Raw genomic sequence first — 27,269 nt, forward strand, 5'->3', positions numbered from 1 at the left:
ATGATCTGGATTTCTACATGAATGGCTCTTAAAATGTGATCTGATCTTCATCTGACGCATAATAATAAATAAAGACAGTCTTGTTTAACAAACAACACACAACATTTTACATTGTCAATTCAGTTCAAATCAATGTATTTCTATATAGCGCCTTTCACAACAAGGTTGTCCCAAGGCACTTAACAATGCAAGTTGTTAAGAGCCTTGTGTCTAATATGCCGCCTAGGTTACGTGCTGTCTCTTTGAGGCAAATGTTTAAATCCTCTGAGTTAAGTGCTGAAGTTATAGTAGTCCTATCAGTATTGTTGCCTCCGATCAACAGATCCTCAGTTTTCTCAGAGTTGAGTAACAAAAAGTTTTCACACATCCAAGTCTTTCCTTCATTAATGCATTTAACTAAAGTGATAATAGAAGAGTTGTCATTTGGTGTAAACAAAATGTTTATTTGAGTGTCATCAGCATATGAATGAAAGTTCATATTATTTTTTCGTATTATCCTACCTAGCAGCAGCATGTAGAGAGAGAGAGCAATATTGGTCCCGGCACTGATCCGTCTGGTACCCCAAATTGAACTGGTGACGTTGATGAAGCAGTACAATTATTAGATATTTGAACATAATGAAAACGATGAGTAAAATGTGAAGTAAACCACTGAAGGACGGTTCCAGATAAGCCAACCTCAAACTCAAGCCTGTGTAACAAAACAGAGAGGTCAACCGTGTCAAAGGCAGCTCTAAGATCTAGAAGCACAAGCACTGTTGCATTCCCCGCATCAGTAGCTAAGAGAATATCATTTACGACTCTCGTTAATGCAGTTTCAGAAACCAGACTGAAATTTCTCAATTATATTATTTGAATCCAGATACGATTGACGTTGGGCAACAACTATTCTCTCAAGACTTTTAGATTGAAATGGGACCTTTGAGACAGGCCTGTAGTTGTTAAGAACTTGTGGATCCAAATTTGACTTCTTAAGGAGCGGTCTAACAACTGCTACCTTAAATTGATCAGGTACAACGCCTGACGCAAGCGATGCATTCATCATACTAATTATAGGTCCTGCCAGTCCTTCGAGGGAATCTTTGACTAGCTGAGTGGGGATGGGATCTAGCGAACAGGTGGTTGACTTTGTCTTACGTCTGTGTTCATGAGTCCACCATAAGAAGAAATCTGAACAGGAGTGGTGATCATCCGAGGTCACCACGGAGGAAACCACTGCTCTCCCCAACAAAAAAACCACCACTGCCCCTCTCAAGTTTGCTAAAGACCACATGGATGTTCCACAGCAACTCCTGGAACAATGTTCTGTGGACAGACGTGACAAAAGTTGAACTTGTTGGTAAATGTGCACAGCGTTATGTTTGGAGATAACAAAACACTGCATACCAACTCCAAAACCTCATCCCACCTGGGAAGCATGGCGGAGGCTGTAGGGCTTGCAATCATCGAGGGACCGATGAATTCCAAGATGTATCAGGAAATTCTACAGCAGAATGTCAGGGTGTCTGCCTGTGATCTAAAACTCGAAAGACGCTGGGTCATGCAGCATGACAAAAACAAAGGAGTACATCAACAACAGAGTGGCTGAAACAGAAGAAATTCCGTATTTTGGGATGGCCAAGTAAGAGTCCTGACCCCAATCCCATTGAAGTGCTGTGGCATGATCTGAAGCAGGCCGTTCAGCGTAAGACATCCCAAAAATATACATGAACTGAATCAGTTTTGCATAGAGGAATAGGCCAAAATACCTCCTAACCGCTGCTCAGGTCTGACCAGCCGCTACAGAAAGTGGGGGTTGAGGTTTTTGTCAATAAAGGAGGTTCCACTAGCTCCTTAATATAAGGGTTCACGTACTTTTTCCATCAATGACCTTGATTGTTTAAAACATTTGTTAAAACAGCAATGTCAAATGTTGGGCGTGTGTTGTTTGTTAAATCAGACTCTCTTTATTGATTATTATGACTTAGATAAAGATAAGATCACATGTTAGGAGCCATTCATGCAGAAATCCACATCATTCCGAAGGGCTGTTTACAAAAGTTTTTCTCCCAACTGTATGTGAGAGAAAAGCAGAGACGCTCACTGAGTAAGGTGGGGTTGCAGCTTCGCAAATTGCAAGGACATTTGTACTCTCAAAAGGGGACAGGAGCACCCCAGATAGAACTCAAACCCACAATCCCTGGCTTAGAGGGCCAGTGCCTTAGCCATTAGGCCACTGCGCCACACTAGGTGAGGTTGATCACGCTGATGAAGAGCCAGTTTTTTTTTCTTTTGCTTTTTCAAAGGGATCCCCAAAAATAAGGGAAGTTAGGCAGCAGAAGGTTTACTGTGACCTGAGAAGGACCGGCATCCAATCACGGTGGTACACACACACACGCTCTCACTCATCTGAGCTACACGGCTACCAAGATGATCTCAGGTGCGCCGAGCTGGTACGGAACATATTGAACTGATCGACGGCGAATTGTCTCTCAGACAGGCTTTTCACCTCTGAGCTCCCTGACTGACAGTGATCAGCTAGGTAGTGAAACAGTCAGCTGCTTCTAAGCCTTAAACAGCTGCATCTCGGCGCTTCCAAGGAGAGATGATTTAAAAGCCGAACATCGCCCATTGGGAACACCTTACTATCACTAGTTTAAGAGACTCTTAAGGTCTTGCAGAGGTGCCTGTCTAATAGCATGCGCTTTTCAAGCTATAGGTGTTTAGGCTGAGGCAGAATGCCTGTTAACAAAATGTTTTTCTAAAGGGGCCTCGCACTCTTTTCCAAGCAATGGTCACCATCCCCACCGAGTGTCACAATGTAGTCATGTCCTAGGACGTCACCTGTTAGTCTCCATTTGTCTGCCACCAACACTTTAGGTTACGGGGTCACAACCGCACCCCGGAGCGCAGAGGAGCCGTTGGCGTTCTGGTGGCGCAGATTGGGCTGAAGGTGGGGCGCTTGAATCTCGCTGTTGGAGGCCGTCTGAAACTGACCCAAGCCTTTCCCTTGAATTAAATGTAAATAAGATATGAACCCCAGATGCACATGGAATCAATCACGTGTTTCCTTTGAGCCGTTTCAAAGACTGCTCCAGAGTTTACCTTGCACAGATGCGCAAAGATTAATGATGGGGGTGCATGCTTCCAGGCGCCTTACAACTGTAGGGACTGATTAGAGACAATTCGTAGCGTGTGTTCGTTTCCATATACGCCCCGTGTTGCAATGGTAGGATGAAGTCAAATACGGCTTGGACGTGTAACGGCATTCTATCCAACTGCAGGACTTGAGGGTTTTTTTGTGCTTTGTTCTGTTTTCGTTGACATCGCATTCGTAAGAGCGTCAAAAAAAGGCAATTCCAGCATCTAACACGAATAAAAGGGCTATTGAAACTGCAGGGCTGCGCAGCTTCTAAAATCCTTGCACACAATTCTCCGTTATTGTTACTTCCTTCTTTCTGTCTAACAAAGTTCCCTTTTCCTAACCGGACGGGGAGACTTTATCATTCCAACTTGAAGCCAGCCTTAAGTCCTCTGAGGCGCATTTGTCTGCTAGCATGCTTTTGTGAAAGTTCAAATTTGGACAAACACAATCTGTGGCGTTTAGCGTGACATAGTCTTGCAGGCATCGTGCTGTCTCACTGCAATACTATACCGCTGGAGGAAACAGTCCATCTGGCCATGAAACTCATTTGAACGTCTAGCTACAGCAACTAACAATATCATGATTTATTCAGGATGTGTGGAATCAGCACGTCCCGGAGACAGCTTCCGAAATCGTGAGCATTCTCTGGTGGTGTCCTGCAGGGCGCCTGTGGGCGTGTGTTGGTGGTATAGTGGTGAGCATGCAAAAGCCACTGCATTGGCCAGGAATCGAACCCGAGCCTCTTACTTGACAGGCAAGAATTCTTCCACTGAACCACCAATGCTCAATACCTGTACCTTCAAAAAAGACGCTTTTTTGGTGCTCTGTTCAAAAAGCGTCGACATCTGTTTCCAGCTGCAAAATGCCATCCGCGGACACTGAAGAATTTATTTATTTAGACACCGCTCAGAATCCCCTGTAAGATTCTCCCTCAGTTCCTTTGAGCAGTGTTTTACCTCTTTCAAAAGGCTTCACTTTCCTAGTCACATTCCAAGGCTCATCGAACCCGGGCTGTTTCCTCCAGCGGTATAGTATTGCAGTGAGACAGCACGATGCCTGCAAGACTATGTCACGCTAAACGCCACAGATTGTGTTTGTCCGTTCGTGTCAGTTGTCCTGCAACCACGGGAAGTGGGACACAAACATGCTGCAATGCTTTCAGGACGTTAGGATTTGTTTATGCAACATCCGAGAAGAGTACTTGTGGCTTGAATGTGAACTGTACGTGCCCGCCCCCTTTCCTCTGTAGTGCATGAGTTCCTCCCGGCATGCCCTTCGTCATTGTTCTGTCATCTTGTATTTAAAGGGTTGTATTCCTGCTGCTGATAATAAGCAACGGTTTTCTCACAACGCCCTTTGTTTCCGACGGAATGTCTGTCATGAAATTCTTCAAAACCTCAAGCTAGAAGAAGAAGACGACAAATATGAAGCGTTACAGCAACGACATGCCATGAGACGATTGATAACGATTTCCGTAGGATCCCCGCGGTTGCCTGGCAACCGTCAGCTTTGCGCAGTGGCAGTATCGTAGCCTGTGAGGTTTAGCCGAGGCGCGATTATTACTAGTTGAAAACTTTTCCCAATACCCCCCTTCCGCCGGTTTGCAATACAATCGGCGAAAGCAATTTTTGACAGTCTCGTCAGAGACTGAGCAAGGTGTTTAAAGACAGATTTTGTCATGGTGACATCATGATAGAAAGAAACGAGCTTGTTACGTTTCAACAGAAACGCTCTTTAGCTCTTTCAGCGTTATGCAGAGAACAGCGTCTGTCGAGATCACTTTTGAGTCAGCGCGAAACGCCGTGTGCTGTCAGTTTGATTTCATATTGCTTGTAGCGGCGCCCGGCTTTTGTCTGTCAAACGTTAGGTTGCGCTTCTTCATGCTGCATCGTCGGCATGAGTGGAGCTTTATAAACGTCTGTACTTACTGCGCCCCATAAGAAATCGTTTGTCCCCGTTCAAAAGAGATTGTGCGATGTCCTGCAGCAAACCTTTGACAGTTTGAAAAGAGGAATTTATTCTGCTTCCTGTGCGTGCAGTAGTTACAAAGTTGAACGCCTTTACACGATCTGCTGCAGTTTTCAGTGGGCGGGCTTTGTCAAATGGCTTGGAAAAACGCACTGTGTTTCGGCTCGGGAAACATCATGAGCAGTGTCCTGCATGTTTTCTGTGTATAGCTGTCTTTTAACGCATACAGAATTCATTCGAAATCATTGATTTCTCCAATTAACAAGGGTCCCTTAAAGGATGAGTCAAAGTAACGTCTAATCGGATTAGTTTCCTTAGAGCTGGTTCAGAGTTTGCTCAAGAGTTTACCTTTCACAGATGCGCAAAGAAGAATGTTGGGGGTGCACGCTTCAAAGCTCCTTACAGCTGTAGGGAGTGATTCGAGACGATTCGTGGCGTGTGCTCGTTCCCATATACCGTACGCCCCGGGGTGCAGTGCTAGGATGACATACAATACCGCTTGGGCACGTAACGGCGTTATATGCAAGTGCGGGACGTGAGGGTTTTCGTTTGTTCGTTTTGTTTTGCTCTGCTTTGCTTTGTTTCGTGGTCAAGAGGCGTAAGGTAAGTCGTAATCCAGGGAGAACACTGGTGGCAAACAGTCCGAGGTGAGAGGCGAGGTCCAAAGTCGAAAAGGCAGAAGGGGAGTCCAATATCCAGAATAAACGAGGTAATGGAAAAACGCCAGGTAGAGCTCTCAAGGAGCAGACTCAATACCGAGCAGCGGGAAGCAGGTAAAGATGGTAAAAATAGCACTGCGTACCGCACGGTGGAGTGTGTGCAGGTGGGTAAACTCGTGCGGTGGCGTTTGTTAATAATCACCCACTGCTGGTGCTGATTAGATCGCTTATGAGTTGGTCTTAACTGCCTGGCGGTCATGACAAGCTCCTCTTTAAGCTGTGGTTTAGTTTTGCATTCATGTGTTTCTAGAGCAGTTATTTATAGGGGTGGGTGGGTCTTTCACAGAGGCTCAGGACAAATCCCCCACATGAAATTTTACTGTGTGCGTTCAGACAGTCACAGGTCAAGAGCCAGGCAGGAGGACAATGGACAGAAGAGCCAACGAACTAAAAATAAAAGAACGAATATGAAAAAGCCACCATCTTTTTCTTTTTGACATTTTCCGACTTTCATGCAAGCCAGGACAAAGTTGCTCGTAGCTACTTGTGGATTCAAATACTCTATCGAGTGCTTTGATGAGTTTTTGCAATTTGATTGTCGTCCTGTCAGCCTGTTTCTGTTTTTTTTTTCAATCTAGTGATGGAAAGTAAGAGGGAAATGATGGAGCAATCAATAACCGCTCCGGAAAAATGGCAGAAAGAAATGGCCCGTCACTAAGGACATTTGTGAAGCAGAGGAGTGACATCACCACAAAGGCGACTTATTCTGCTGATCGTTTTGGTGAATAATGATTGAGGCGCGTTAAGAGAAAGGTAGCTGCGTCAGCATGCTTAGGCTGCAAAGGATCAAGCAAAGGTTTACTCCATGCTGAAAAGAGAAGAAAAGAAGCACAACGTTTCGACTGTGGAGCCTTCTGCGCCATCTTCTTTAGCGGTGATGATGTTTACATTGGAAAAACTGAGACATGCGTCCCTGGGTGGGCTTGAACCACCAACCTTTCGGTTAACAGCCGAACGCGCTAACCGATTGCGCCACAGAGACTGACGGCCGCTTGTGCTCCCTACATTTGCAGGTTTATGGTCAAAGAAAACAATCACTTGCGCTTCTTGCAGCCGGCAATCTTTTTCCACTGACAACCAAGAAATGGATTTCATCTTTCACAAGCTGTATGGATTTCTTCAAAAACAAGTTATTCCAGAAAGGAAATGAATTCTTGCATTAAACTGAACCAAGCTGTACATGTTTGTCTGAAATGATACATTCGGCACAACAAGACATGGAGAGAGGCACCGCTGGTATTCAGACCCAGGATCGCCTGCTTACTAGGCGGGCACTTTAAGCCACTAGGGAACAGCGCCAGCGGAGCACCGCGCTTTTACAGACACTTGGACACATCTGCGCTCGGTGTGCACTTAACCTGCTCTCTGAGCCCGTTGCCTCCGTCCCATTTAATAGCAGAACTGACGCCAAGAGAAATGATGAGAAATGGCATTTATCGGGCACTTTTCATGTCCAAGGAGCTCAATGCCCTTGACACCTCCCCAAGGCGACAGAGCTGTGCATTCTTTGGCGACACCATTTTTTCTTTTGTTTAATTTCTATACTTATTGATAGAATAAAAACGATATGTCATGTACTGTAAGGGAAATGTCTCTTTTCATGGGGAAAGCTAGCACCAGCAAATGTTGTGTTTCGAAGAAGTGATTTAACATGACACGTGACCTAATTTACCGGAGCAAAAGCTCACCCAGCAAGCCCTGCTTTACTTCTACAGGAGAGAAGTACTGTAGAGTCTGCAAGATGTTCAGCTGGGTAGCTACGTCAGCATGCCTCGGCTGCAAAGGAACAAGTAATAGGTTTATTGCATGCTGATGTAGCGGCGAGGCTTATTAATAAGGCAGAATTAAGTGTTTCCGAGCTTCCCAAATGAGGCCCCATTTCTCTGTTCATCTCTGTGGTGCAGCCACAGAGAGACTATTCCCAGGGTGATTTAAGGTCCTAGGACAGCTCCCAAAGGGGGATGCACTTAGCTAAGCCTGGCTATCATGATCAATGGTCATCCATTGGCGCCTATCTGTCTAGGGAGTGCCAGTTGGACATCTGGACTGCATTACTAAGTGTCAGGAGTAAGTGACTCATATCTCACCTTGATCAACCAATCAGGGACTGGTAGGGCCGAGTAACCCACGTGGGACTCTGATGCCCATGGAACTTTCAGCCAATCAATGAGCTGAAGTTCCTCCAGGTAAAAACAGGCAACACAGAGAGCCTGAGAGATTCAGTGAGATTCAACAAGATTCAGAAGGGATTCTGGAGAGGATTCTGTGGACTGTTCTAAAGGGAATTCAAATGAGAATTCCAGGGCAGGACGGCCCAGGAGCAGAAGGCTCCCAAGGGCAGGACATCCTCGCAGCGCACCTCCTGACCATCCTGAGACTCAGCCCGGACAACCACGGAACGGCCAGTGTGTCTGAGTGCCAGAACTTTCCTTTGTTCTAAGAGTCTAGAGTGGAGGTTGCCAGAGAGTAACCAGCAGCAGGCCTCGTGAACAGGTCGGAACTGTGGAAAGCTGAATCACTATTCAGAACTAGCTCTTCATTAGGAACGAACCGGTCCTCTTCCTGACTTGCTGGGACCCACAGTCATCTTTTCTCCTGTGCACAAACTTTGCTAGTTAAAGCCAACACTAACTAGCCGGTCAGTGAGCATCAGCAGCGCTGTCGCAAGCCGCACAGCACAGCCTGGCACCGAGCCAGAGAGCGCGGATTGGACAGCAACAGCCTGCAACTGTTTCTTTGTGCCCGCAGGAGATCTGAATCCCCAAAGATTGGATGAGTATTTAATTTCAATGCATTACAGCTCGAGAATTCAATTGTTATCCCAACCAGTTGATATCAATTTAATTCCTAAGAGTTATGTACTTGTTTGAGTATCTAATGTAGAAGTTATAACTAAGTTCATTTACGAAACGGTCTTAATGAATGATATACTGAACGTATGTCCTCTTGATATGTGTAACACTTCGTAACTGACTGAATATATACCTTTTGTATTCTGATAACCCTCTCGATAAGATCTGTTAGTTTTATATGCATATTCTATGTATTAATAAATGTATCCTCGTGTATTAGTACCTGTGTGTGTGCGTTGTTTGAGTTATGTCGCATGGTTGGACTCTAAAGCCATCAAAAGAATCAACTTTGTGATTTACTGCTACAATTAATAATTGTCTCAGTAAATGCCCAAACCCTACAGAACTGGTGCCTTCAGAGAGCCACTATGATTACATATTTGGCGTCCCTGAACCGGTTTTCTTACATATTTGGCGTCCCTGAACGGCTATGAATCACTACACTGAAAAGAGAAGAACGGAACCACAGCGTTTCGACTGTGAGGTCTTCTCACACCTGAAGAAGCCTCACACCTGTTAAAGGCTCCATGGTTTTCTTTCTTCTCTTTTCAACATGGAATACACCTATTGTCTGCAAGATGTGACAATTTCATGGTGTTTTGGAAGAAAACCTTTTTTCTTTGAATTCAAAATCAATCGGAATTTCAGCACGACACATCAACACTTTTTCTGTTTTAAGGAGATGATATTTTAAACCTGATAAAAATAGTAGGAAACACAAGTTTCTTGCTGTGAAAATTTAGATGGGGAAGTGTACTACTAGTAGCAGTGTAGAGCTCTCTGTGGTGGAGTGCAAGTGCACGTTCTATGGGCCAGTGGCGTAATGGATAACGCGTCTGACTTCGGATCAGAAGATTGTAGGTTCGAGTCCTGCCTGGCTCCTGAGGCTTTTAAACCTCTCAGGTTCCTCGGTAACAGGTTGCCGTCATGTATATGAACTATAGAAAAGCATTTGCCACAACCCGTAAATTAGCACGCAAGTGCGGGCTAGTGAACACAGAACTGTATGGAGATCATCTCCAGCTCCGAGCTCAATTGCAATGAAAAAACATGCAGAACAGAACTGGAGAGCAGCTGAATTTGTGCTCGGTAGGGTGGGGAGGACTCAGCATTGCTATTGTTCTAATTGGCATGAACTGCAGGGGATCTGAATCAGAACATGTCAGTTAGTTCGATCATTGCGTCAATATGTAGGCCACGTTAATACAGAATTATTACTTTGTCTGTCTCGTCTTTGTATATAGCTGAATGTCCCTGACAATTTCATGTTAGTTTTTAAGAACGACATTGGTGCTAATAGATACACATATAGCATATAAGGAACACGTAAAGATTTAGTCCATGCTGAAAAGATAAGAAAACCGCCACAACGTTTCATCTTGGAATAAATCTTTACTTGTTGTTTTGCAGCCTACCCATTCTGACCTAACTCCTCCCTTGAAATTCCCTAACAGATAAGGGTACGTAACGGCTCATGCGATGCTCAGTTGCAATTTGTCCCAAAACAAACAAGAACAGCAGCTGAGGGTTTGAGTTTGAACATGCACTGTATTAAAGCAGCTTTTATTTCCATTGATAAATGCTAGATATTCCTACAGAGATTCTCCAGGTGAGTAAGCGATTCCTGTTTCTGTTTCTATTTCTGTTTCATATATATATATACAGTATATATATATATGTTACATGTGTCTCTGCAATAGTACAAATGTGTTATACACTATCAGGGGCTGCTTTTTTGTGCACCTCATATACAACAAGGGTTTTTTTTTCATTTATGTTTGTGGACCTTCACCATTTGAGGAAGTGAGTTAGATAAGAAAGTTACAGGTATGGTGAGCAATGACTGACAAAGGCACGTACTGCGTATTCCTTACAGAAGTGTAAGCAATTTGTTCTAAAAAACACCGGCTAAAGTCCAACATCGTTAGCAATCTTATTACTTAAACAGAATTAACATCAATAAACTGTAAGGTGCTGGTACATGCGAGTAGATTTGATCTTCTATTAAACAAAAATGCAATTACAGCTCTAAAAAGGTCAACCTAGACTTCTGGAACAGATCTGTTCAGGTCATCGCTGTTCCTCTGACCTTGTGAGTCTTTGGAATTTTAAAAGTGTATTTTGCTTGCCTTTCATGTGGTCTGTGTACAAGTCACTGTGGCGTATGCGGTCCTACACAGCCTTGCTATAGACGTGATGAGCCTCCGCTATGTTGCAATGGAGAACAGGTTCAGTACGGAGCTGCCGAGAAAATTCAGCTGGAAAGCTCGTTGCAGAAAAGCATCGGTATCTGTGTCCAGCGGCAAAGCGTCCTTCGTGGGTGCTGAAGAATCGATTTCACAGGCTGCGGGTCCAGGCGATTTAGAGTGTTAAAGGTCCCAGCGAAAACGAAACGGCGCTGGTCCTTTTACACGCACGCACGCAACCAAATGCAAAGGACGCCATAGTCGGCAGGATTTGAACCTGCGCGGGGAGACCCCAACGGATTTCAAGTCCGTCACCTTAACCACTCGGCCACGACTACAGCGAGCGCCGCGGCCGCTGCCTTCTTGCTACAATCGAACAGGGAGTGCGAGGCGGCGGCGGCAGCGGAGGCAACTTTTTTCAAGTTCGCTCTCCGTTTAAGAAACCTTTTACGCCATACGTGCAAGCACACACACACACACCTTAGAGGACTTAAGGGTGGCTTCAAGTTGGAATGATAAAGTCTCCCCGTTCGGACATGAAAACAGAACGTTCTTAGACAGAAAGCAATCAACAACGGAGACATGTGGACGACGATTTTAGTCACTGCACTTTGAATAGCATTTTTGCTCCAGTTACAGGAGATGCACCAATGGCCCTTGACCTACGCTCTTACCAATGCCTTGAACATTCAAACAAAACAGCCCTCAAGTCCTGCGGTTTAATATAACGCTGTTACGTGTCGAGGCAGTATTTGACTCTGTCCTGCCGTTGAGACACGGGGCGTATATGGAAACGAACACATGCTACGGATCGTCTCTAATCGGTCCCTACAGTTGGAAGGCTCCTTGAAGAGTGCACCCCCATCATTCATCTTTGCGCATCTGTGAAAGGTAGACTCTTGAGCAATGTTTGAGCCAGCTCTAAGGCAACTAGTGCTATTGGACAGAGACCTCTGGAAGATCCTAAGAGTCTCTTAACACCACTTCCAGCAGCAAGCTTAATTGTTCGCTGGAGGTCTCCCACCCAGGTACTGACCAGGCAAAGAATCACCAGTACATTGAATGAGGAAGTTAATCCTGAAATCCAATTACATATCTCAAGGTAAGACAAATCCATAAGAACATGTCTTAGTATTACTTTGTTTACATTAGTATGGCACTGAGTTGGAGCTCCTCTTTAAGCTGTGGTTTAGTTTTGCATTCATGTGTTTCTAGAGCAGTTATTTATGGGGGTGGGTGGGTCTTTCACAGAGGCTCAGGACAAATCCCCCGCCTGAAAGTCTAATGTGTGCGTTCAGACAGTCACAGGTCAAGAGCCAGGCAGGAGGACAATGGACAGAAGAGCCAACGAACTAAAAATGAAAGAACAAATATGAAAAAGCCACCATCTTTTTCTTTTTGACATTTTCCGACTTTCATGCAAGCCAGGACAAAGTTGCTCGTAGCTACTTGTGGATTCAAATACTCTATTGAGTGCTTTGATGAGTTTTTGCAATTTGATTGTCGTCCTGTCAGCCTGTTTCTGTTTTTTTTTTTCAATCTAGGGATGGAAAGTATGAGGGAAATGATGGAGCAATCAATAACCGCTCCGGAAAAATGGCAGAAAGAAATGGTCCGTCACTAAGGACATTTGTGAAGCAGAGGAGTGACATCACCACAAAGGCGACACATTCTGCTGATGGTTTTGGTGAATAATGATTGAGGCGCGTTAAGAGAAAGGTAGCTGCGTCAGCATGCGTAGGCTGCAAAGGATCAAGCAAAGGTTTACTCCATGCTGAAAAGAGAAGAAAAGAAGCACAACGTTTCGACTGTGGAGCCTTCTGCGCCATCATCTTTAGCGGTGATGATGTTTACATTGGAAAAACTGAGACACGCGTCCCTGGGTGGGCTTGAACCACCAACCTTTCGGTTAACAGCCGAACGCGCTAACCGATTGCGCCACAGAGACTGACGGCCGCTTGTGCACCCTACATTTGCAGGTTTATGGTCAAAGAAAACAATCACTTGCGCTTCTTGCAGCCAGCAATCTTTTTCCACTGACAACCAAGAAATGGATTTCATCTTTCACAAGCTGTATGGATTTCTTCAAAAACAAGTTATTCCAGAAAGGAAATGAATTCTTGCATTAAACTGAACCAAGCTGTACATGTTTGTCTGAAATGATACATTCGGCACAACAAGACACGGAGAGAGGCACCGCTGGTATTCAGACCCAGGATCGCTTGCTTACTAGGCAGGCACTTTAAGCCACTAGGGAACAGCGCCAGCAGAGCACCGCGCTTTTACAGACACTTGGACACATCTGCGTTCGGTGTGCACTTAACCTGCTCTCTGAGCCCGTTGCCTCCGTCCCATTTAATAGCAGAACTGACGCCAAGAGAAATGATGAGAAATGGCATTTATCTGGCATTTCTCATGTCCAAGGAGCTCAATGCCCTTGACACCTCCCCAAGGCGACAGAGCATTCTTTGGCGACAACATTTTTTCTTTTGTTTTATTTCTATACTTATTGATAGAAAAAAAACGATATGTCATGTACTGTAAGGGAAATGTCTCTTTTCATGGGGAAAGCTAGCACCAGCAAATGTTGTGTTTAGAAGAATTGATTTAACATGACACGTGACCTAACATACCGGAGCAAAAGCTCACCCAGCAAGCCCTGCTTTACTTCTACAGGAGGGAAGTAGAGTCTGCAAGATGTTCAGCTGGGTAGCTATGTCAGCATTCCTCGGCTGCAAAGGAACAAGTAATAGGTTTATTGCATGCTGAAAAGAGAAGAAAGGAAACACAACGTTTCGGCCGTGAGGTCTTCTCACACCTGAAGAAGCCTCACACCTGTAAAAGGCTCCATTGTTTTCTTTTTTCTCTTTTCAACATGGAATACACCTATTGTCTGCAAGATGTGACAATTTCACGGTGTTTTGGAAGAAAACGTTTTTTCTTTGAATTCAAAATCAATCGGAATTTCAGCACGACACATCAACACTTTTTCTGTTTTAAGGAGATGATATTTTAAACCTGATAAAAATAGTAGGAAACACAAGTTTCTTGCTGTGAAAATTTAGATGGGGAGGTGTACTACTAGTAGCAGTGTAGAGCTCTCTGTGGTGGAGTGCAAGCGCATGTTCTATGGGCCAGTGGCGTAATGGATAACGCGTCTGACTTCGGATCAGAAGATTGTAGGTTCGAGTCCTGCCTGGCTCGTGAGGCTTTTAAACCTCTCAGGTTCCTCGGTAACAGGTTGCCGTCATGTATATGAACTATAGAAAACCATCTGCCACAACCCGTAAATTAGCACGCAAGTGCGGGCTAGTTAACACAGAACTGTATGGAGATCATCTCCAGCTCCGAGCTCAATTGCAATGAAAAAACATGCAGAACAGAACTGGAGAGCAGCTGAATTTGTGCTCAGTAGGGTGGGGAGGACTCAGCATTGCTATTGTTCTAATTGGCATGAACTGCAGGGGATCTGAATCAGAACATGTCAGTTAGTTCGATCATTGCGTCAATATGTAGGCCACGTTAATACAGAATTATTACTTTGTCTGTCTCGTCTTTGTATATAGCTGAATGTCCCTGACAATTTCATGTTAGTTTTTAAGAACGACATTGGTGCTAATATATACATATATAGCATATAAGGAACACGTAAAAGTTTAGTCCATGCTGAAAAGATAAGAAAACCGCCACAACGTTTCATCTTGGAATAAATCTTTACTTGTTGTTTTGCAGCCTACCCATTCTGACCTAACTCCTCCCTTGAAATTGCCAAACAGATAAGGGTACGTAACGGCTCATGCGATGCTCAGTTGCAATTTGTCCCAAAACAAACAAGAACAGCAGCTGAGGGTTTGAGTTTGAACATGCACTGTATTAAAGCAGCTTTTATTTCCATTGATAAATGCTATATATTCCTACAGAGATTCTCCAGGTGAGTAAGCGATTCCTGTTTCTGTTTCTATTTCTGTTTCATATATATATATACAGTATATATACAGTATTGTACTATTATTATATAATTCGTTACACTGTGGCTGTGTTGTGTGTGTTAAGCTGCTGTTGCACTGCAATTTCCCTCACGGGATCAATGAAGTATCTATCTATAAGAAGACATTACCAACAACGACCACAAGATGGAGATATTGTCTAGACATTACCAACAACGACCACAAGATGGAGATATTGTCCAAAGAGGCAAGAAGGGCAAAGCCGCGATAAGGTAAAATCATTTTTTGTAAGAGATTGCTGTCAGAATGCACATCCGTATCCCAAACAGAATCTCTAGTAAAATATGATCATTTGTGAAACAGGCAAATGAGTGTCTGCTACAATATGATTGCTACAGATGCAGCCATTCAAAATGCGCGGGCGATACTGCATTATTTTCCGGTACGCTGTACGCAGTCTACCGCGAGTTACCGGTAAATACCGCGAGTTACCGGTAAATACCGCTAGCAAAATAATAGTATCCGGAATTTCCGCAAGGTGGAGCTAATAAAGCTCAACTTCTCATGTTTGAGCTGTAGCCATCAAAGTCTTTAATGAAGATATTACTAATAGTATTAATAATAAATGACCTTGGACAAGCTGTAAACTCAAAGTATTGCCCTGGTCCACATTATTTTTTTCACTGACCTTCTTTGTAAAAGTAACACCACAGCATTTCGCAATCACGCATTTTTTTCCAATCATGCAAAGTACAGTAATTTTTGAGAATCGATTCACCATGCCTTTCACATGCTCATAAAAGAGATTGATTTAGGAACATAAACATATTACCGTATGCAAACTGTACTGTATACAGTTTGTATATGTATATGTATATGTATATTTAATGTCTTAACTGTGCCCGTTTAAGTATTGAATATTTATATGGAATTTTACCACTGAAGGGAAATCTTAGTGCCTGAGCATAAAAAGAATAGGAGCATACTGCAACGCGTGTGAAGGCCATAAACGATATTAATTTTGGAACATAAACATACAGTATATGGCTGGTCTCGGTACTTTAAAGAAAACATACACGAAACATGGTTTCATTATGACCAGAATCGGTCTTGAGATATTTTTAACTTGATTTACAGTATTTGAGAGGTATGTCTTGACACCGATACTACGTAAATACTCCTCACGTATATGTTTCTAGGTTTATATTATGCATTTCATACGGTCAAATTGCTTTTGAGCAACTGATAAGAAGCGCGAAACGGTATGCCCAGGGCGTTTTAGTTTTCGTTTTGTTTTAATGCAGTGCAGTGGATTGATTAGAGATATCAAGTACATACAAGTCATTTTTTAAATGTTGTAGTTCGTCTTGTAAAAATGTTACGAGTACATCATCTGTCAACAATTACACAGGTTCTGTTTCCATATTGCGGTTTTTGGTTACGTAATACTATTTTCTAATTTCACGTTGTGAATATATGATTTGGGCAAACAGAGCCGCAAAGAAGTACATTATGGGTTGTTGTTGTTTTTTTGCAGTTTTATCTAAAATAAGCGATGCTTAAATCTTTGTCTGATTCTTGTGAAACTATCCACACGACAGTTACCTAGGAGTTGACTTCAGTGATGTCACTGATGGGATGTTTCTAAAAATCCATCCTCTGTAAAACATCTTCTCTAGTTGTTCTGCATATGTATTCGCTAATGAAGCTGTGTGTTCTGAGCCTGGTTCTCTACATTTCTGTATGAACCAGCTTAGAGGGCTAAAGACAGCTTGTGTTTAAATTGAGTGTAAGGTAATTTATGCTTCTAAAGTCATGGTCAGCATTTATTATTGTACTGTGCTGTAAACTTCTTCTGTGCCTAATTACATTATTTTATAGTCGATAATGTTTCTGTAGTGCTTTTTCAGCCCTCAGCATGTGACTGCGCTGGTGGTGCTGTGGGTTAGGTTCCTGACTCCTATGTCACATGGTCTGTGGTTGAATCTCATGGAACTATGACTTTAATTTTTAACAAACATTTCTTTGAAAAAATGAAACATTTCCCTTGGTCAGAGATTAAATAAAACCTCACTCGCATCAAAACAAATTTATATTTCTAAATATCACAACATGATCGAATTTACGTCTTTTTAATAACAATGAATAGTCACCTATGCGTTACAAAATAAACATTTATATTGATTTGAATTGAGTTTTGATTTAAATCGTAAACGCGTGTTTAAAGGCGATATACTGTATAAAAGCGCTGATTCTTATGGAATGTGTTTGGCCGGGGATTCAAAAAAATTATTTTTTTTAATCGCGTATCTAAGGAAAATTGCAGTATAACTTTGTTCATGCACAAACAGTGGCATGTTACATTATAATTTGGGTGTCTCCTCTTGCCAGAAAGCTCTAAATTGGATTTTGAGTGTGGTTTTTGACTTTTTCTAAATTGCAACCCATAAATAAAGCTGATACAGTTTAGACTTACTGTATTCTAAACTGTATTACAACATCACATTGGACAATGCAACGTAAATTGCAAAAATGCACTTGGAATCTGTCCAAGCCCTACTATGAAAATTATTAAAACTGCGACACTTATCATTCATCTTTAAATAAACTTTATTTTATATCGCGTTTTAAGCGAATAGGTAATTAGATTGCTCATAAACCTAATCGCTTTTTCTACATAAACACAGCGTGATTGCTCTCTGAAAATGCTTTTTTCTTTATATTTAGGCTCAGATTTCAACTATAGATTGTATTATTATAAACTTTCTTGGAAAAATGTCTTTTATGTAAACCATGTTTGCTATTAATTCATTTAGGGCTAAAATACGTTCATTGTCTTCCAATCGAGTCGAGTTGACATTGGAAGCTTGCCACGCCCGGACTGTTACACCAACGCATTAGCATGTTGAAGCGATTTCATTGAGGAGGCCATCTACTAGTTAACACTGTACTTCCTACTTTGAAAACACCTGTGAAATTGGTTTAATTCGTCACAGCCAGCACTCCGGCAGAGAGGGGGGTTGTACTCATTAATGTCTGATGACATTCAAGTGGAAAGATTACAGATTTTAATCGTCTTTTTTCTGAACCAGGGAAAATCTGATCATGTTTCTCTATAACAATAATAAAAAACTTTATTTTCAATTATTTTACATATCCCGCTTGCACATCGCACGACTTTAATAAATCTATTCTTTATTAATACTAAATAAATAATACTAAAAATACTACAGCAAAGAGGTCACTTGATTTTTGGAATAATTCCAAATAGCACAATGATCCACTGGCATTCCTGAAGTCTGTTTAGTGCATAATCTTCCAAATACAATCACTAAGCAATTATAAGAATTATACCATCCTATTTCTTTGTGATGTCCTGTAAAAACTAAACCTATTTTTATAAGGCTTTTACTCAAAAGATTTCCAAACACACAAAGCATTTGTGAAGTACTATAGTATTTCTAAAGGTTACTGGTACAACATCAATCATTAAAGCTTAACAATAAAGTTTAGATTGCTGACTATGGACTAACTACATTAACTAACTGCAATGCAACATTATACATTTTACAAGAATATCTGGTTGAATTCTTGCATTTGTAGCCAATTTAATGCGAGAGAAATAAGCCAATTTAATTATTTCACAAAAAATAATGTAATATAAAATGGATGTTTTTAACTTTATTGTAGTGTTTTAGAAACTAATATGTCTTCAAAAATGGTTGTTTTTCACTCCTAGGAATGAAAGCTGTTGTTATATGATGTTTATTTTCAAATTTGGAAAAATCAAAGGATTCTAGCTTTCTCCCCTTGCAGGCATCGGACACAGAGAACCTCATGGTTTTCCTAAAAATCATTTTTTATGTTCCCTGGTGTTCCAAACTTAGTTTTAATTTGTTATTATGTTAAAAACAGGGTAATAAATTTCTAATTGGACTATAAATAATGTCATATTGTCTGCTATAAAACTGATGTTTTCAACTCTATTGTAGAGATTCTAGAATCAACTAATAGAGAATTGAAATAAAAAAAGGGCATAAGAAAACATTACCAACAACGACCACAAGATGGAGATATTGTCCAAAAAGGCAAGAAGGGCAAAGCCGCGATAAGGTAAAATCATTTTTTGAAAGAGATTGCTGTCAGAATGCACAACTGAATCCCAAACAGAATCTCTAGTCAAATATGATCATTTGTGAAACAGGCAAATGAGTCTCTCAGGTGCCCATTGCTCATTTTCAGACACATTTATGCAATACTTTCACCATGCGTTGAGCAATAGGGATTAAAGATACCAGAGGTAAGGTTTAAAAGTGATTCTGAGGTGCAACACATCAGCAATACAGCTAGGCATCTGAAATGCGGGGTTTGAGAGCCCTTCAGGGAACACCGTACCCTAAAGGTACCAGAAGTCCACTAGTATAAGCATTAAGTCACTGTCACCCCTGTTACAATGTGATTGCTACATATCTTCATTTCTTTGGTTTTTAAGGAGTAAGAGTGCAGGGGGTCTAAATCTGCGATCCAGTGTGTTGAAGTATTTCACAACACTACCTGTAGCCCGTATGGAAATAAATACTAATTCTGATTATTGCCCTGGGCATGTACCAATAAATCACTGAGCATATATATATATATATCACTGTGTTGAAGCTAGAGACCTGTATGTAATATTATGGTGCTAAAATGTCATTTTCACATATATTAATGTAATAAATGATTGCTTATGCTTTATAAACAAATCTAATTAAAATAAATGATTAAGTTTTGTATTTATCTTGTACCATAGAACATGATTTTCTTTGTATTTCAAGCCCACAAAGTGTCCAAATGACGCACTACATGATATAAGGAAGATTATCACATGCATATCGGTATTATCTTTCTTATGAAAATGCATTCCTTTCATTACCTTTTACTTTTTAAAATGAACTCAAATTGTGTATAATGTAATAATTTAAGTAGAAGTGCTTCACTGCTCTATGCCGTCTGGAAATAAATCCTCAGACTACTTACTGCCCTGGGCATGTACCAATAAATTACAGGAGCACATCTATATATCACTGCGTTGAAGCAGGAGACACACAATCACTGCAAACACATCCTAAATACAGTGTTCTAGCACCTTTGACCTCATCCAGAACATATCATTTCTTGAAAGGGATTGCTGTCCGAATGCACATCTGAATCCCAAACAGAATCTCTAGTAAAATACGATCATTTGTGAAACAGGCAAATGACTGTCTCAGGGGCCCATTCCTCATTCTCAAGACACATGTATGCAGTACGTACACCATGCATTGAGCAATAGGGATTAAAGACACCACAGCTAAGGTTAGAAGTCATTCTGACTATATTCTAAAATATTGGACTCATATTCTTATGATGGCAGACATGATGCTGCGTTTAAAACCGGGGTTAATGGACATTATATGACTGTCAATTCTGTTTTGTTTTGGAGACTCTTGGCTGCCTATATGGTACACTGCAGCGTGAAGGAAACATTTTCCAAAACTGTGTCAGCTCAAAAGTTGTAAGAGAACCTCTCCAGCTGCTTTAACTCTCTTCATTTTTGTCATTTAATTGTCTGTCGGCACTATGTGGCAGCGTTGCATGACAACCCCTCTCACCACGGAAAGGAACCTAACAGCTTTGGTAAGAGAGGAGAAAAGGACCTGGCCAGTAAGGGGCACGAACCCGTGACTTTGGCGTTATTAGCACCACGCTCTAACCAACTGAGCTAACCGGCCTCACGACAGTGGTTCTCTCTGTGCTGCAAAAAATCGAACTCAGGGAATTTCTTTTGCCCTCCTTTGAATAGAAAGCCGTGTAATTCAGTGTACGGGCTTTCTCATGCAGTTTCATGGTTCTTGTAACCCAAATCCTACACTGGCCTGAAGTGCCCCCCATTTCACAGAATTTTTCAGCTGATTTAAAATGTACCTAAAGGAGAAGCATTATTGAAGACCATCAATTACCAAGAGCTTTTGTCAAAGGTTTTGGTGGTCATTTTTAATGACCACAGAGCGATGTGACCTCGGTTTTACATCTCATCCAAAAGACAGCGCCCTTTTACAACACAGCGTCTCCGTCACTATGCTGGGGCATTGGGACCCGCACAGACCTCAGGGTGAGCGCCCCACCGCCGGCACCATTAACACCGCTTCCAGCTGGAAGCTTTGTTTTTCCCTGTAGCTCACCCTCATCCGGGTTCTGACCTGGCTCACACCTGCTTAGCTTCAGTGGGTTTTCAGTTGCGAGTTGCAAGGGGATGCAAGTGATGGAGCCGCTCGCTGCAAAAGCCACTGCATTGGCCGGGAATCAAAGCCGAGCCTCCCGCGTGGCAGGCAAGAATTCTACCACTGAACCACCAATGCTCAGAACCTGGGCCTTCAAAAAAGACGCTTTTTTGGTGCTCTGTGCAAAAAGCGTCGACATCTGCTTCCAGCTGTAAAATGCCATTCGCGGACGCTGAAGAACTTATTTGCAAGGGAGCGGGTACAAGCAATTTGGCATTTTAAAACCACCAGGAACACCGAACAGGGGCGCTTCTTTGCTTGCGCCGAAACACGACAGGAGGTGGACAACGTAGTCGGCAGGATTCGAACCTCTTTCTGTCTATTATATACTAAATGTTCTCTTGTCTGTCTCTTGTTTGTATAGAACTGAATGTCCCTGACAATGTACTGTTAGTTTTAATTGAAGAACGGCATTTGTGTTCAAATATATCAGACAAGTTTACGTAACTGCTCATGCGACACTCAGTTGTAATTAGTCAAGAAATAAAGTCGAACAACAGCTGCGGGTTTGATTCTGAACGTATCAGATTGCAGCACCTTTTACTTCCATTGACAAATGATAGAGATTCGAAGAGAGATCCTTCAGACCAGCAAGCAAACCCACGGCTATTTCAGTTTTCTATCTAGGCAACGTTGGTGTCTGCAATAGCATACATGAAAGCGTGATGCAATTTCTGTGGCTAAATTTGTTGCACGTCATGCACAGTAAGAGTGTTTCTAACACCAAATAAAAAGTCAACAATTAGCGATCACGCCTTCTCCTCAGTTAACCCACTGAAACCCTTGCTGTTAACAGTTCTTTAATGCATGCTTTACGAGCACCTACATATTGTGTCGGTTCTTTCAGTTTTATTCATTAGGTTTTCAAAGGCATAAGTAGAACACCAGAGGTGCGAACGCAAGATGTGTGGTTATCTGAAGAACTCATTTCCATGGCAGCGGGGCCAAGCGATTTAGTGTTTTTATAGTACCAGGGAAGGAGAAGCGGCACTTCACCTTTGCCGCGCAGGCACAAGGAGACGTGCGGCAGACGCCGTAGTCGGCAAGATTTGAACCTGCATGGGGAGTCCCCAACAGATTTCGAGTCCATCGCCTTAACCACTCGGCCACGACCACAGCGAGTTCACCATCGCCGCATTCCTCCTTTAATCTAACACGGAGTGCGACGTGGCTGCGGAAACCTTTTCAAAGTCGCTCTCCGTTAAAAAAAAATAATACCTTTGACAAAATACGTGCCGGCAGACAGGCACGCCTCAGAGGGTTTAAGGCTGGCTTCATGTCGGAATGATAAAGTCTCCCCGTCCGGACATGAAAATGCCACTTTGTTACACACAAAAAAAGAATCAACAACAGAGAAATGCCCACAAGCATTTGAAAAGCCGCACCACGTCGCACTTGAAATAGCTCTTACATTAGTGGTAGACGCAGGAATCGCATTTTTATTTACGCTCTTACCAACGCGATGGAAAGCAAAACAAAGCAAAGCAGAGCAAAACAAAACGAACAAACGAAAACCCTGCACATAACGCCGTTACGTGCCCAAGCGGTATTGTACGTCATCCTAGCACTGCACCCCGGGGCGTACGGTACATGGGAACGAGCACACGCCACGAATCGTCTCGAATCACTCCCTACAGCTGTAAGGCGCCTTGAAGCGTGCACCCCCAACATTCTTCTTTGCGCATCTGTGAAAGGTAAACTCTTGAGCAAACTCTGAACCAGCTCTAAGGAAACTAATCCGATTAGACGTAACTTTGACTCATCTTTTTACGCTCAGTGCTGGATTGCTCAAACTCCAGCTAGGGTTAGGGTTAGCATTACCACGCTACTTAGACACTTTGTTTACGCTCAGTGCTGGATTTTGGGAACTTCAGGACGAGTGGGAATTTTCTCCTATCTGTCCATTCTGTTTTGTTTTGGAGACTCTTGGCTGACTATGTTGTACAGTGCAGCGTGAAGGAAACATTTTCCAAAACTGTGTCAGCTCAAAAGTTGTAAGAAAACCTCTCCAGCTGCTTTAACTCTCTTCATTTTTGTCATTTAATGTGACACTCGATGTATAACTGGAGCCTCACATATGCAAATGGTGCGGCTCCAGTTCGACACCCAGTTCGACACCACTTTACAGTATATGACAAAAGCATGGCAAACTGTGCCGGACCAGCAGATAACTTCCGCTTATTTTGACCATATTAAACATTGGAAATCTTCCCACTTGCATTTGTGACACTTGATTTTGGCTCCACCTAAGAAACTCTTAAATCTTCTAACACTTTTCTCTTCTCCCACAACACACTTGTCTGTCGGCACTATGTGGCAGCGTTGCATGACAACCCATCTCACCACGGAAAGGAACCTAACAGCTTTGGTAAGAGAGTAGAATTACCTGAAGAAGCAGGACCAAGCGATGTAGCATTTTTATAGTACCAGGAAAGGAGAAGCGGCACTTTGCCTTTGCCACACAGGAACAAGGCGACGTGCAGCAGACGCCCTAGTCAGCAGGATTCGAACCTGAGCAGGGAGTCCTCAATGGATTTCAAGTCCATCGCCTTAACTACTCGGCCACAACTACAGTGAGCTCGTCGCCGCCGCATTCCTCCTCCGGAGTGCGAGGTGTCTGCGGAAACCTTTTTAAAGTCGCTCTCCGTTAAAAAAAAAATACCTTTCACAAGATACATGCCGGCAGACAGACACGCCTCAGAGGGTTTAAGGCTGGCTTCACGTTCAAATGATAAAGTCTCACCGTCCGGATGTCAAAATGCAACTTTGGAAGACAGAAAAAAAACATCAACAAACCACAAATGTGGACAAGGATTTTACAAGTTGCACCACACTGCACTTTCAAAAGCATTTACATTCGTGTTAGACGCAGGAATTGTCCTTGTTTTGCGCGCTTACGAACGCCATGGAAAACGAAACAAAACAAAAGCCCTCAGCTCCTGCACTTGATTATAATGCCGTTACGTGTCGAAGCAGGAATTTACGTCATCCTACCACTGCAACACGGGGAATAGAGGGAAATGAACACACACTACGAATCGTCTCAATCACTCCCTAGAGTCGTAAGGCGCATTGAAGGGTGCACCCCCATCATCAATCATTGGGCCTCTGTGAAAGGAAAGCTGTTGAGCAGTCTTTGAAACAGCTCGGATGAAACACTTGATTGCTTCCATGTGCATCTGGAGCCCACTTCTTATTTTCACTTCACGCCGCCCAAAGCATTTCTAAAACAGGAGATTCGCGTTTGGGAATGCGCCCTGCCCTACAAATAAAACAGGTCTACGGGTCTGAAACCTGCTCCACGGAAAACAGTTCTGTTGCGCTTTTGATCAAAGGGAGATTCTCTGTTCTTACTTTTTGATGACATAACACCCAAAGGGGCTTCTTTGGAGCTGGATTCCAACCAGCATCCTAAAGTTTCTTGGCGGTATCCTTTACAGTCCTCTGTTCGGTCGACAAGGAACAGAAGGGGGCAGCTTTCCTCACACATACAGTGCAGTTCTGCATCAGACCTCTAACTCGTTTCCTTAGCTTGGATTTAAGCCACGAAGCAGGCTTCTACTGTATAAACGTCTAGAGGAATCACAAACTATTTGAGAGGCCATCATCCCAGGGGGAACTGACAAAGTCTATCCCTAAACACCTAGCGCAGTCTCTCGAGAGACTGTCAAAAATCGCTTTCTCCGTTTGTGCTGCAAGTAAGTGAAAATGCGGTCTCAATCCAGAGCCACTTGGCAGCAGCGGCACGTAAATACTGTTACTGCCACTGCTCGATACCGACGTTAGCCTACTATACCATGTTCAGCCACCGCTAGAAAATGTACGGCTCTAGTACTGGAGCAAACAGAAGGAGGGCCAACATCTAACAGGCACACGTGTCAGACATAGAGAGCGCCAAGGATGGGATTCAAACCCATGCGTACAGAGCACAATGGATTAGCAATCCATCGCCTTAACCACTCGGCTACCTCGTCAATGAAACTGGGCTGTCCAGACATGGGTTGGCGCGCTCCAGATGATCTTTTTCTTTTTTTTCCCTCGTACTCGAGGGTCCTTTTCCTGTTCCACATGCGATTTCAACATTTTCCTTGGGAGATGTCAAGCCAGCAAGCCACTGCTGTGGTTCAGTGGCCAGTGTGGAGTTCAGTGGCCCTGTTGTACACAGAAAGCACATTGAGCTCCTTGGACATGAAAAGTTCCAGATAAAAGCCATTTGTCATCCTTTCTCTTGGTGTCGATGTTGCTATTGTATGTAAAGGTGGCAACTTGCTCAGCGAGCAGGCGGAGCACACACCGAATGCAGATGTGTCTGAGTGGTGTGTCCAAGTGGCTGCAAAAGGACAACACTCCCGGGGCGCCGTGGCTTAGTTGGTTAAAGCGCTTGTCTCTTAAACAGGAGATCCTGGGTCCGAATCCCAGTGGTGCCTTCTTTGTTCTGTCTTCTCGAACAGAACTGGTCCTTACAGACAACTGCCTACGGCTAAACTTAATTAAATGCAAGTATTCATTTCCTGTCTTGAACGACTTGTTTTTCTTAAAATGGATGGAACTTGCAAAACATGAAATACAAACATTGTTAATCAGCGCTAGCGGCTGGCAAAAAAAAGAAGTCAGCAATGTTTTTTTTCTTTAACCTTAACCCTGCTAATGGAGAAGAGTTAAACGACCGAGTCTATGCAGCTTAAACGGTGCTCACGTCGGGTTCTTAGCTGAAAGGGTGATAAATCACGCTCACCTCAGTCCTTAATCTTTTAAAAGGATACAAAATTGAACCTAGTCGCCACATCACATACATCCTGTTCAACGATAAAAAGGTGACATCTATCCTCGATCCAGAGTAAATCCCACGTTGAGGGCATATTTTTTTCCACGTTACCATGAGTCGGGCTCGGCTGCACAGAGGCGAGAGCAGAGCAATGAGGTCACGGGGACAGGAGAGCCACACGCTGGCGGTTTAAACACGCGGAAGAAAACTGAGGGATCCACAGTATGTGGACCCTCCATGCGCCATCAGTCCGCACTCCGGACTCTGAATCCTGCCATCCGAGTTAAGATCTCGGCGGACCCTGAGGCACAGTTCCTTCTTAAAACGTAATCTGGTGAGCATTTCTAGAATCGTACTTGTATAGATGCAGCCTTTAATGTGTTGCTAGGTTAAAATTGATGACTTCTTGAACTTCAGTAGGCAACTGCCCTCTTGATTTTGGATTTAATTTCTTTATTACAGGGGCGCTTTTATGAAGACCGAGTCATGTTCAGGTACTTTGCTTGATGGAGGAAGCTCATTTCGGACTCTGTGATCTGCTCACCTGGAAAGGTCTGCTGTACTACTACAAGAGAGAAGTAGAGTCTGGAAGAATGGACAATTTTATGATGCTTTGGAAGATAATGTTTTTTTTTTCTTTGAAATTGAAATGAATCAGAATATCAGTGCAAAAGACAAACTCTTGGTTTGGTTTAAAGAGATATGGTTTTAAAACAGACAAAATGTAGAAAACAGGTGTTTCTCACTTTTGGAAGAGAATGGACCGGGGGTAATATTTTACTAGTTATATAATAGTAAAATATTATATAATAGGGGTAATAGTCGCGAGGGGCTTCAGCTTTTTCGTGCTTAATATGGTGCGCTGTGGCCACGGCAGATATGGGATCTATAAAAGCCGAAAATTCTCCGATCATTGCCTGACACAGCTCCTCAAAGCTATTACAGACCTCAGGTCCTTGTCTAGACATCCACTCGTGGACCGCTCGGCTGGTAGTTTTCCTTACTAACATAGCCTTTTCCTGTTCGGACGCTTCGGGCATAAACTGCAAAGTATATCTCAGCTCATCAATGTAGGTTTCCACATTATTCCCTGACACTGTCGGGTCAAACCTTTCTACATCTTTGGCTAACTGCCTCAGGGAGTGGAGGTTAATTTTTACGGTTTCTCCGCGGGCAGGGAGACGGCCGTGATCAGGAGCAGGGGGTCTATGCCTGAATTGAATCGCCCTTGCGTCTCGCGCAGGACTCGGCGATCTCCCCCATGCCGATCCGACCACAGACCCTGGCCGGGAGAAACCTCCTGGGTGAGCGCTCCGGGCTGCTAGGTGGGCTGGCATGCAAGTGGGATCTAGCCTGTTTTGCTTCCAGTACGGCAGCATCTAACTCCTTTTGCCTTTCCTGGCTGAGCT

General features: G+C 43.1%; 9 non-coding genes across 9 annotated transcripts; 4 read left to right on the forward strand and 5 right to left on the reverse strand.

Moving 5' to 3' along the window:
* Positions 1–3,837: 3,837 nt before the first annotated feature.
* Positions 3,838–3,908, reverse strand: trnad-guc (transfer RNA aspartic acid (anticodon GUC)). Its single transcript has one exon. It is a non-coding gene; the product is annotated as a tRNA-Asp (tRNA).
* A 721-nt stretch (positions 3,909–4,629) lies between these two features.
* LOC148631976 (U4 spliceosomal RNA) lies at positions 4,630–4,771 on the forward strand. The gene has a single exon (XR_015934540.1). It is a non-coding gene; the product is annotated as a U4 spliceosomal RNA (small nuclear RNA).
* Positions 4,772–6,719: 1,948 nt separating this feature from the next.
* On the reverse strand, positions 6,720–6,793 carry trnan-guu (transfer RNA asparagine (anticodon GUU)). The gene has a single exon. It is a non-coding gene; the product is annotated as a tRNA-Asn (tRNA).
* Positions 6,794–9,472: 2,679 nt separating this feature from the next.
* On the forward strand, positions 9,473–9,545 carry trnar-ucg (transfer RNA arginine (anticodon UCG)). The gene has a single exon. It is a non-coding gene; the product is annotated as a tRNA-Arg (tRNA).
* A 1,560-nt stretch (positions 9,546–11,105) lies between these two features.
* On the reverse strand, positions 11,106–11,187 carry trnas-uga (transfer RNA serine (anticodon UGA)). Its single transcript has one exon. It is a non-coding gene; the product is annotated as a tRNA-Ser (tRNA).
* A 1,536-nt stretch (positions 11,188–12,723) lies between these two features.
* On the reverse strand, positions 12,724–12,797 carry trnan-guu (transfer RNA asparagine (anticodon GUU)). The gene has a single exon. It is a non-coding gene; the product is annotated as a tRNA-Asn (tRNA).
* Positions 12,798–13,980: 1,183 nt separating this feature from the next.
* On the forward strand, positions 13,981–14,053 carry trnar-ucg (transfer RNA arginine (anticodon UCG)). The gene has a single exon. It is a non-coding gene; the product is annotated as a tRNA-Arg (tRNA).
* Positions 14,054–22,129: 8,076 nt separating this feature from the next.
* trnas-cga (transfer RNA serine (anticodon CGA)) lies at positions 22,130–22,211 on the reverse strand. Its single transcript has one exon. It is a non-coding gene; the product is annotated as a tRNA-Ser (tRNA).
* A 3,237-nt stretch (positions 22,212–25,448) lies between these two features.
* trnak-cuu (transfer RNA lysine (anticodon CUU)) lies at positions 25,449–25,522 on the forward strand. The gene has a single exon. It is a non-coding gene; the product is annotated as a tRNA-Lys (tRNA).
* The last annotated feature ends 1,747 nt before the right edge of the window (positions 25,523–27,269 follow it).

This window comes from Lepisosteus platostomus, unplaced genomic scaffold (assembly GCF_059453375.1).
Source record: "Lepisosteus platostomus isolate fLepPlt1 unplaced genomic scaffold, fLepPlt1.hap1 Scaffold_72_H1, whole genome shotgun sequence".
Classification (NCBI taxonomy): domain Eukaryota; kingdom Metazoa; phylum Chordata; class Actinopteri; order Semionotiformes; family Lepisosteidae; genus Lepisosteus; species Lepisosteus platostomus.